Source organism: Mesoplodon mirus, assembly GCF_964341445.2.
Source record: "Mesoplodon mirus genome assembly, chromosome: 19".
In the NCBI taxonomy this organism is placed as follows: Eukaryota; Metazoa; Chordata; class Mammalia; order Artiodactyla; family Ziphiidae; genus Mesoplodon; species Mesoplodon mirus.
In genome coordinates, this window is record NC_138995.1 from 3461828 (window position 1) to 3469611 (window position 7784).

Below are 7784 nucleotides of genomic sequence, written 5' to 3' on the forward strand. Positions count from 1 at the left end.
GTGTGAATTATAGGCCTACGTGTGAAGGCAATAATACAAAGTCTTTAGAATTAATGTAGAAATCTCTCTTCATGAACTTGGAGTAGGGAAACTTTCCTTAAGACAAAAACAAGTCATTAACCATAAAGGGAAAGGTTGATAAATTCAACTCTACTAAAATTTATCCCAAAAAATGCCATTAAAAGTCCACAGATGACAGAAGATATTTATAATACATGTACCAAACAACTGGTTCAGAATATATAAAGATCTCCTACAAAGCAATAAGGAAATGACAGACACCATAACCGAAACACTGGAGGACACTTTTTACAAGAAATCCAGAAGGCCAATAAACACGTAAGCAGGCTCAAGCTCACTGGTAATCAGATAAATACAAATTAAAACCATAATGAGGTACAACTATGTATACCCTATGACTTATAATTCCACATCTAGTATATGCCTGATAGAAACGCAAATACCAGAATACATGTGAAAAAATATATATACACATATGTGTCTGTGTGTATGTATGGGTATGTGTATATATACATACGTATATGTATATATAGTAATTTCCAAGCATAAGGGAAAACATGTCCATCAGCATTAGAATGGATAAATAAACTGTGGTATATTCACGCAAAGGAATAATATACAGCAATGAAAATCAATCACCTAGGGCTACATACAACACAGATGAATCTTTTAATAGAGTGTTGAGTGAAAGGAGCCAGTCCCACCCCTCCCTCCAAAAAAAATGCATATGGGGCTTCCCTGGTGGCGCAGTGGTTGAGAGTCCACCTGCTGATGCAGGGGACACGGGTTCGTGCCCCGGTCCGGGAAGATCCCACATGCTGTGGAGTGGCTGGGCCCGTGGGCCATGGCCACTGAGCCTGCGTGTCTGGAGCCTATGCTCCGCAACGGGAGAGGCCACAACAGTGAGAGGCCCACGTACCGCAAAAAAAAAAAAAAAAAAAAAATGCATATGATATGGTTCCACTGGTATCAATTTGGAAATAAATGAAAATGGAACATTTAGGGATGCATACACAGGCCAGGGGAGCAGAAGGCAAAGTAGGGATCAGATGACCACCGGGACAGTGGCTGCTCCGGGGACGGAGGGCCTGATGGGAGGGGATACTTTCCAGGAACGTGTCAGCAACACATTTATGTTTTATGCACTTTTCTGTGAAACATTAACACAATAACAAGGGAAAGTTAAGGGTACCTGCTAAAATAATAGGAACGCAACCTATATCTTCCAAACTAGCAGATTAGAAAACCTGCAGAGGGACTTCCGTGGTGGCGCAGTGGTTAAAAATCTGCCTGCCAATGCAGGGGACACGGGTTCAAGCCCTGGTCCGGGAAGATCCCACATGCCGCGGAGCAACTAAGCCCGTACGTCACAACTACGGAGGCTGCGCTCTAGAGCCCGCGAGCCACAACTACTGAGCCCGCATGCCACAACTACTGAAGCCTGCGTGCCTAGAGCCCGTGCTCCACAACGAGAAGCCACCGTAATGAGAAGCCCGTGCGCCGCAACAAAGAGTAGCCCCTGCTCAATGCAACTGGAGAAAGCCCGTGTGCAGCAACAAAGACCCAACGCAGCCCAAAATAAATAAATAAATAAATAAATAAATAAAATTAACTTTAGCCTGGATTCTTTAAAAAGAAAAAGAAAACCTGGTGAGAGGCGTGCAGAGGGGGATATAAAAAGATTAACAAAACTTAAAGCAAAATGGTGGGGACAAGAATACCACCAAGAGGAGAGTAAACAGCAGGTGCAACCTAAATGCCCGCAGGAGGAGGTCAGCTGAGTGAATTAGGGGCGTCCACTCACTGGGCGGCTGCCCCCTCGATGCCCACCGCACATGACTGAGAGGACAGGGAGGTTCCCATGCCAAGGCAGCATCACAGTCTGTCTTTGTTTAAAATAAACACACGTTACGATGGCTGTACACACGCATCTACAGGTGCTGAGGGACCATTCAGCAGAACGTTACACGGTGGGCATCTCCGGGTGGGAGAACTGTGGGTCCTGTTTCATTTGTTTTTCTAATATTTCTACAGTTAAGTTGGGTCACGTAGACGTTTTTAAGACTGTATATTTTAGAGCAGTTGTAGGTTCATAGCAAAATGGAGAGGAAGGTAGAGAGAGTTCCCATATACCCCCGTCCCTGTCCCCACACACACACAGCCTCCCCGCACTGTCAACATTCCCACCAGAGTGGTCCGTTCATCACACTTGACGAATCTACACTGACACACAATCATCACCCGAAGTCGACAGTCTACACTGGGGCTCATTCTTGGGGTTGCACATTCTATGGGTCTGGACCAATCTATATGGCTATGTATCCACCATCATAGTATCACACAGAGTATTTTCACTGCCCTAAAAATCCTCTGCGCTCCACCCACTCATCTCTCCCTGCCCCTAATCACTGGCATCCACTGATCTTTTTATTCTCTCCATAGTTCTGCCTTTTCCAGAATGTCACAGAGCTGGAATCATACAGTCTACAGCCTTTTCGGATTGGCTTCTTTCACACAGTAATATGCATTTAAGGTTCCTCCATGTCTTTTCACAGCTTGACAGCGCATTCCTTTTTAGTGCTGAATAGTATTCCATTGTCTGGGCATACCACAGCTTATTTACTCACCTACTTAAAGATATCTCGGTGCTTCCAAATTTTGGCAAGATTGCTTTCTTAAGTAATGGGGGTTAAGTGGGTAACTAAGATGAAGCCACGGTGTGGAGATCCTCAAGAGCTGGGCCAGGTTTAGACGTCACACAGTGGGGAGCTACTGAAGATTCTTGAGCAGAGCCGCAATGGGACAAGAGCCGGGTTTGGGGAGGACCCATTCCCTGCAGAATTGGAGTGTGGTGGGACCAGAGGCAAGAGCTCAGCCAGAAGGTGCTGAAATAGCCCCCAAGGAAGGTGGGGAGGGCAGGGAGGGGAGTTTGAGAGTGATGCAAAAAGGCCGGGGAGGGGAGGGGGTGTGAGGCCTGAAAATCTTTTAGGACATTTTGTAGGAAAGAAATAATAGAGCACAGTGAGTTTCAGGTGGCTGGGTGGGACCCAGGAGGAGGGAGTGGTCAGGAAGATGATGCTCAGCCTGGGAGATCAGGAGGGGAGGCTTTAAGTCAGTCGGGGTTAACCTCAAGTTTTCCCAGCATGTGTTAAGACCATGCCCAGGAAAAGCCAGGTGAAGTTAGAGCATCTCTGGGGACACAGAGAGGCCACTGAGTAAGAGCACCGGCCAGAGTGCACTGCACCCCTCAGCTCTGACGCCTCCCTTTGGCCTTACTACACAGTCCTACAAGGTGGGAATTATGATTCTCCCTATTCTGCAGATGAGGGCAGTGACTCTCAGAGGGATCAGGTGACTTGTCCTGGACCAGAAACAGTGGAGGATGTGACTACAATTTGAACTCGCGTCTCCTGTGGGCAAATCCCACTTGGCTCTCCAATAAACTGCTCCCACAGAGATGCTCCCATCTGTGGGGCTGAGGAGCAGAGAGAGGGGGGCAAAGGATCCCACGTGAGAGGAGAGGGATGTGGGCGGCAGGCACCGATTGCACCTTCTGGGGATCAGGCCGCCAGGCATGGTGGTAAGTGGACAAAGGACGAAGCAGGTGGTCTCGCAGAAGCGTGTGAGAACACGAACAGGCATCAGGTTCCCTGGTCCTGTGAGGAGGCGCTTCACACACACTGCTCTCAGGATTGCTATCCTTCCTCCCTCTTATAGTGGAAGAGTCAGAGGTCCCAAGTGGCACACAAGTCCCAAAATGTAGTAAGGCAAGAGGTCGAGGGCACAGCCTTCAGGGTCAGGCCGACTAGCTTTGAGCCTGGCTCTGTAACTTCCCAGCCTCAGGTTCCCCATCTGTAAAATGGGAACAACACTGGCAACCTCACAGGCACCTGTTACGTGCTAAAGTGTGCTAGCTGTTGTTATGACTACTGCTCTTATTACATCAGAAGAACTAGCACCTGCTCAGAAATGATGGCTTATATTGATCAAGCATTTTCCAGATGTCAGACACTTTGTTAAAGTTTTCATAACTCTGAGACCAGTTTTTTTTTGAACTCCAGTTCAAGCGCCCTTTCCACGGTATTACACCATTTCATTGGAAGAAACAGTCTGTGGAGAGGAAGAAATTGAAGATGCCCAAAAGTAAGGATCTGGCCCCTTGGCCACCACAGCTCTTGTCCCCGCCGGCACTCTCCACCGCGTCGCCGGGGCAGCCGCAATATGTAGCAGGGTGGCGGGAAGTGGCAGCTTCACCGCCGCCATGATGCCCGAGAGGAAGCCTGGGTCCACCGAGGGGGCGGCGAAGGAGGAGCCCAAGAGGAGATCGGCGAGGTTGTTAGCTAAACCGGCTCCTGCAAAAATGGAAACGCAGCCCAAAGAGCCGGCAGGAAAGAATGAATCTTCAGACAAAAAAAGTGCAAACACAAGGGAAAAGGGGAGCAAAGGGAAAACGGGCTGAAGCGGCTAACCAAGAGACTAAAGGAGATGCACCTGCAGAAAATGGAGAAACTAAAAACGAGGACAGCCCAGCCTTTGAGGAAGCAGGAGAGAAAGAAGCCGAGTCTGATTAATATCACACACCTGGTCCTATCAGTGGTCCCTGTCTCTCTTCTTGCACAATCCAGAGGAATATTTTTATCATCTATTTTGTAAATGCCAGTTTTTTAGGAGCTCTAGAAACATTTTTAAAAAGGAGGGAATCCCCCCATCCCATTTTTTAAGTGTAAAAAAAATTTTTTTTAAGAGGTGAAATCATTTGCTGGTTGTTTATTTTTTGGTACAACCAGAAAATAGTAGGATATTGAATGTGGTAGGCTTTCATTGTCTTCGGTGTCAGCTTAACATTCCATAGATGGGGGTAGCTTTTATATCCTATAATACAAAGCATACTAAATGGCAGTTTGGAGTCGGTTGCGCATTTAATGTCTTGAACACTTTTTTTTTTTAATTTTTGTTGGAGTGTAGTTGCTTTACAATATTGTGTTAGTCTACACTGTACAGCAAGGTGAATCAGCTATACATGTTCATACATCCCCTCTTTTTTGGATTTCCTTCTAATTTAGGTCACCACAGAGCACTGAGTACAGTTCCCTGTGCTACACAGTAGGTTCTCATTAGTTATCTATTTTATACATAGTATCAACAGTGTGTATATGTCAATCCCGGTCTCCCAGTTCATCCCACCCACCCCGACCCCCAACACTTTAAATTACTTCTCTTCCCATGTTGTTTTGGTAGAATGTTTCCTAAAGCAAACCCCTCACCCCTTGATCTTGGCTCTCCTGGCCAGAACTCTGTGTGCTCTGTAACGTGTTTGGTCGTGGTAGTCCAGTTCTAGTAACTCTGTTAGTGTGCTGTGAACAATGGACATTTTCAGTATGTACAGTATATGATATTAAACTGTGAATTAGTGGGACTTAGGATGGAACAGCATATCAATATTGGAAGATATTGGTACTTGCTATCCTGTTATGGAAAATGTGCCTCCAAATTTTAAGCTGGAAAGTCACTGGAATAACTAACTGTTCAGAAAAGAATCACAACTGCATGATTTTTTAGATTTTTGGTATGTATGTTAAGAATTATGTACAGGGACTTCCCTGGTGGCGCAGCGGTTCAGAATCCGCCTGCCAATGCAGGCGACACAGGTTCAAGCCCTGGTCCGGGAAGATCCCACATGCCACGGAACAACTAAGCCCGTGTGCCAGAACTACCGAGCCTACGCTCTAGAACCCACAGGCCACAACTACTGAGCCCGCGCACCTAGAGCCCGTGCTCTGCAACAAAGAGAAGCCACCGCAATGAGAAGCCCACTCCCCGCAACTAGAGGAAGCCTGCGCGCAGCAATGAAGACCCAACGCAGCCAAAACTAAATTATTTAATTAATCAACTTAAAAAAAATAAGGTTCTGGCTGAGAATGAAGGCAGGAAGAAGGATTGAGCGTAACCAGGATCGCTCTCCTGGGAGTGGGGGGAGGGGGGAGGGCGCCTCGTGGCTTGTGGGATCTTAGCTCCTTGACCAGAAATGGAACCCGTGCCCCCTGCAGTGTAAGCACAGAGTCCTAACCACTGGACCGCCAGGGAAGTCCCAGTGCTGGATTCTTGAATCCTGCATCTTTGCGGAGGGAGACTCCGGGCTGGGCAGTCTGAGGGACTGGCACGACACAAAGTTTCCACTTTCAGAGTAAAGGGGGCACTACCACCATCCCACCGGAATGGGCCCGCCCCACCGGAAGTCGTCCCCAATGAGCTCCGGCCTTCCTGAGACCTTGGGTTTGGGATCGTTTTGAACACGTCTTCCTTCCGCTGACACATCCGAAGCTTCTGATTGTTTTTGTGAGCCCTATGGCGTGGGGCCCAGCATGTCTCACCCATAGAAAGGTTTTGGGGTTTTTTTTTAAATATATTTTTATTTATTTTTGACTGTGTTGGGTTTTCGTTGCTGCGCGCGGGCTTTCTCTAGTTGCGGCGAGCGGGGGCTACTCTTTGTTGCGGTGCGCGGGCTTCTCATTGCGGTGGCTTCTCTTGTTGCGGAGCACGGGCTCTAGGCGCACGGGCTTCAGTAGTTGTGGCACGCAGGCTCAGTAGTTGTGGCTCGAGGGCTCTAGAGCGCAGGCTCACTAGTTGTGGCACACGGGCTTAGTTGCTCCACGGCATGTGGGATCTTCCCGGACCGGCGATCGAACCCATGTCCCCTACATTGGCAGGCAGATTCTCAACCACTGCACCACCAGGGAAGTCCCCATAGAAGCGTTTTGATAAATATTTGTGGAAGGAATAGAAGGCAAGGATAGGGAGAGCAAGAGAGCAGCCTAGATGGAAAACTAAGGACCAAGATCTCCTTCGCAGAGAGCGTTTGTTATGCCAGCGTATAAATACGAGGGGTCCAAGATTATACAATTGTTTTCCCTTGGGATTCAGATACACTGCCTACAGGAACAAGTCTGGCATCGATGACCTGGGCACACAGGCCTCCTTCAGGTTGAAAAGCGGTGTCCTGTGCTAAAAATGGCCTAAGATGTGGAGAACGGGCTGGGCTGCTTCCCCATCGGACAGCGACGCGTGAGCACAGGCTCCGTCCAGCAGCTGTTCTTGACTGCTGGCTGTGGACCTCTCTCGACCAACGAAGAGCACTGGGGGTTGGCAGGATTTCTTTTCAGGGTAAATCTTTTTCAGTGAAATGAGACCCGCCCCCACCCCCAATCCTTCTATCACACTCTGAAATTAAGAAGTGGGAACTCTTTGGAAGCCGCACCGAAAGGTGAGCGTTCAGCCTGTCGGACGAGGTCTAAACACAGCTCACTCCACATGCGGAGCCCGGCATCCCACCCACCTCCCCGCACCGCGGGTGACCTACACTGTGCTTGACCTTCACAAAACCACAGGCACATAACAGTGTGAGAGAAGACACAGCCGTGAGGTGTCCGCCCCGAAGTGGAGAGTGGCTGAGAACCTCAGAGGGGGAAGTGGCCATGTCGCTGAAGTAGAGCACGTTAGTCAGTAAGGCCCAGCCCAGCTTCCCTCAAACAGCTGCCTTTTGCTATGTTATTAGATCTGGAAACATTCAAGCAAAGAGTGCGACTGAGGGTCAAAACAGTAACACTCAGAAGCAGACAAGCAGAGACCGGGAGAGACGGTGCTTCAGGAACAGGCTTGGGGCTTCCCTGGTGGCGCAGTGGTTGAGAGTCCGCCTGCTGATGCGGGGGGCATGGGTTCGTGCCCTGGTCCGGGAAGATCCCACATGCCACAGGGCGGCTAGGCCC

The 7784-nt window shown here is 48.7% G+C and overlaps 1 pseudogene across 1 annotated transcript; it reads left to right on the forward strand.

The window, feature by feature from the left end:
* Positions 1–4285: 4285 nt before the first annotated feature.
* On the forward strand, positions 4286–4672 carry LOC309795143 (non-histone chromosomal protein HMG-14-like; annotated as a pseudogene). Its single transcript has one exon. The product of its transcript is annotated as a non-histone chromosomal protein HMG-14-like (transcript).
* The last annotated feature ends 3112 nt before the right edge of the window (positions 4673–7784 follow it).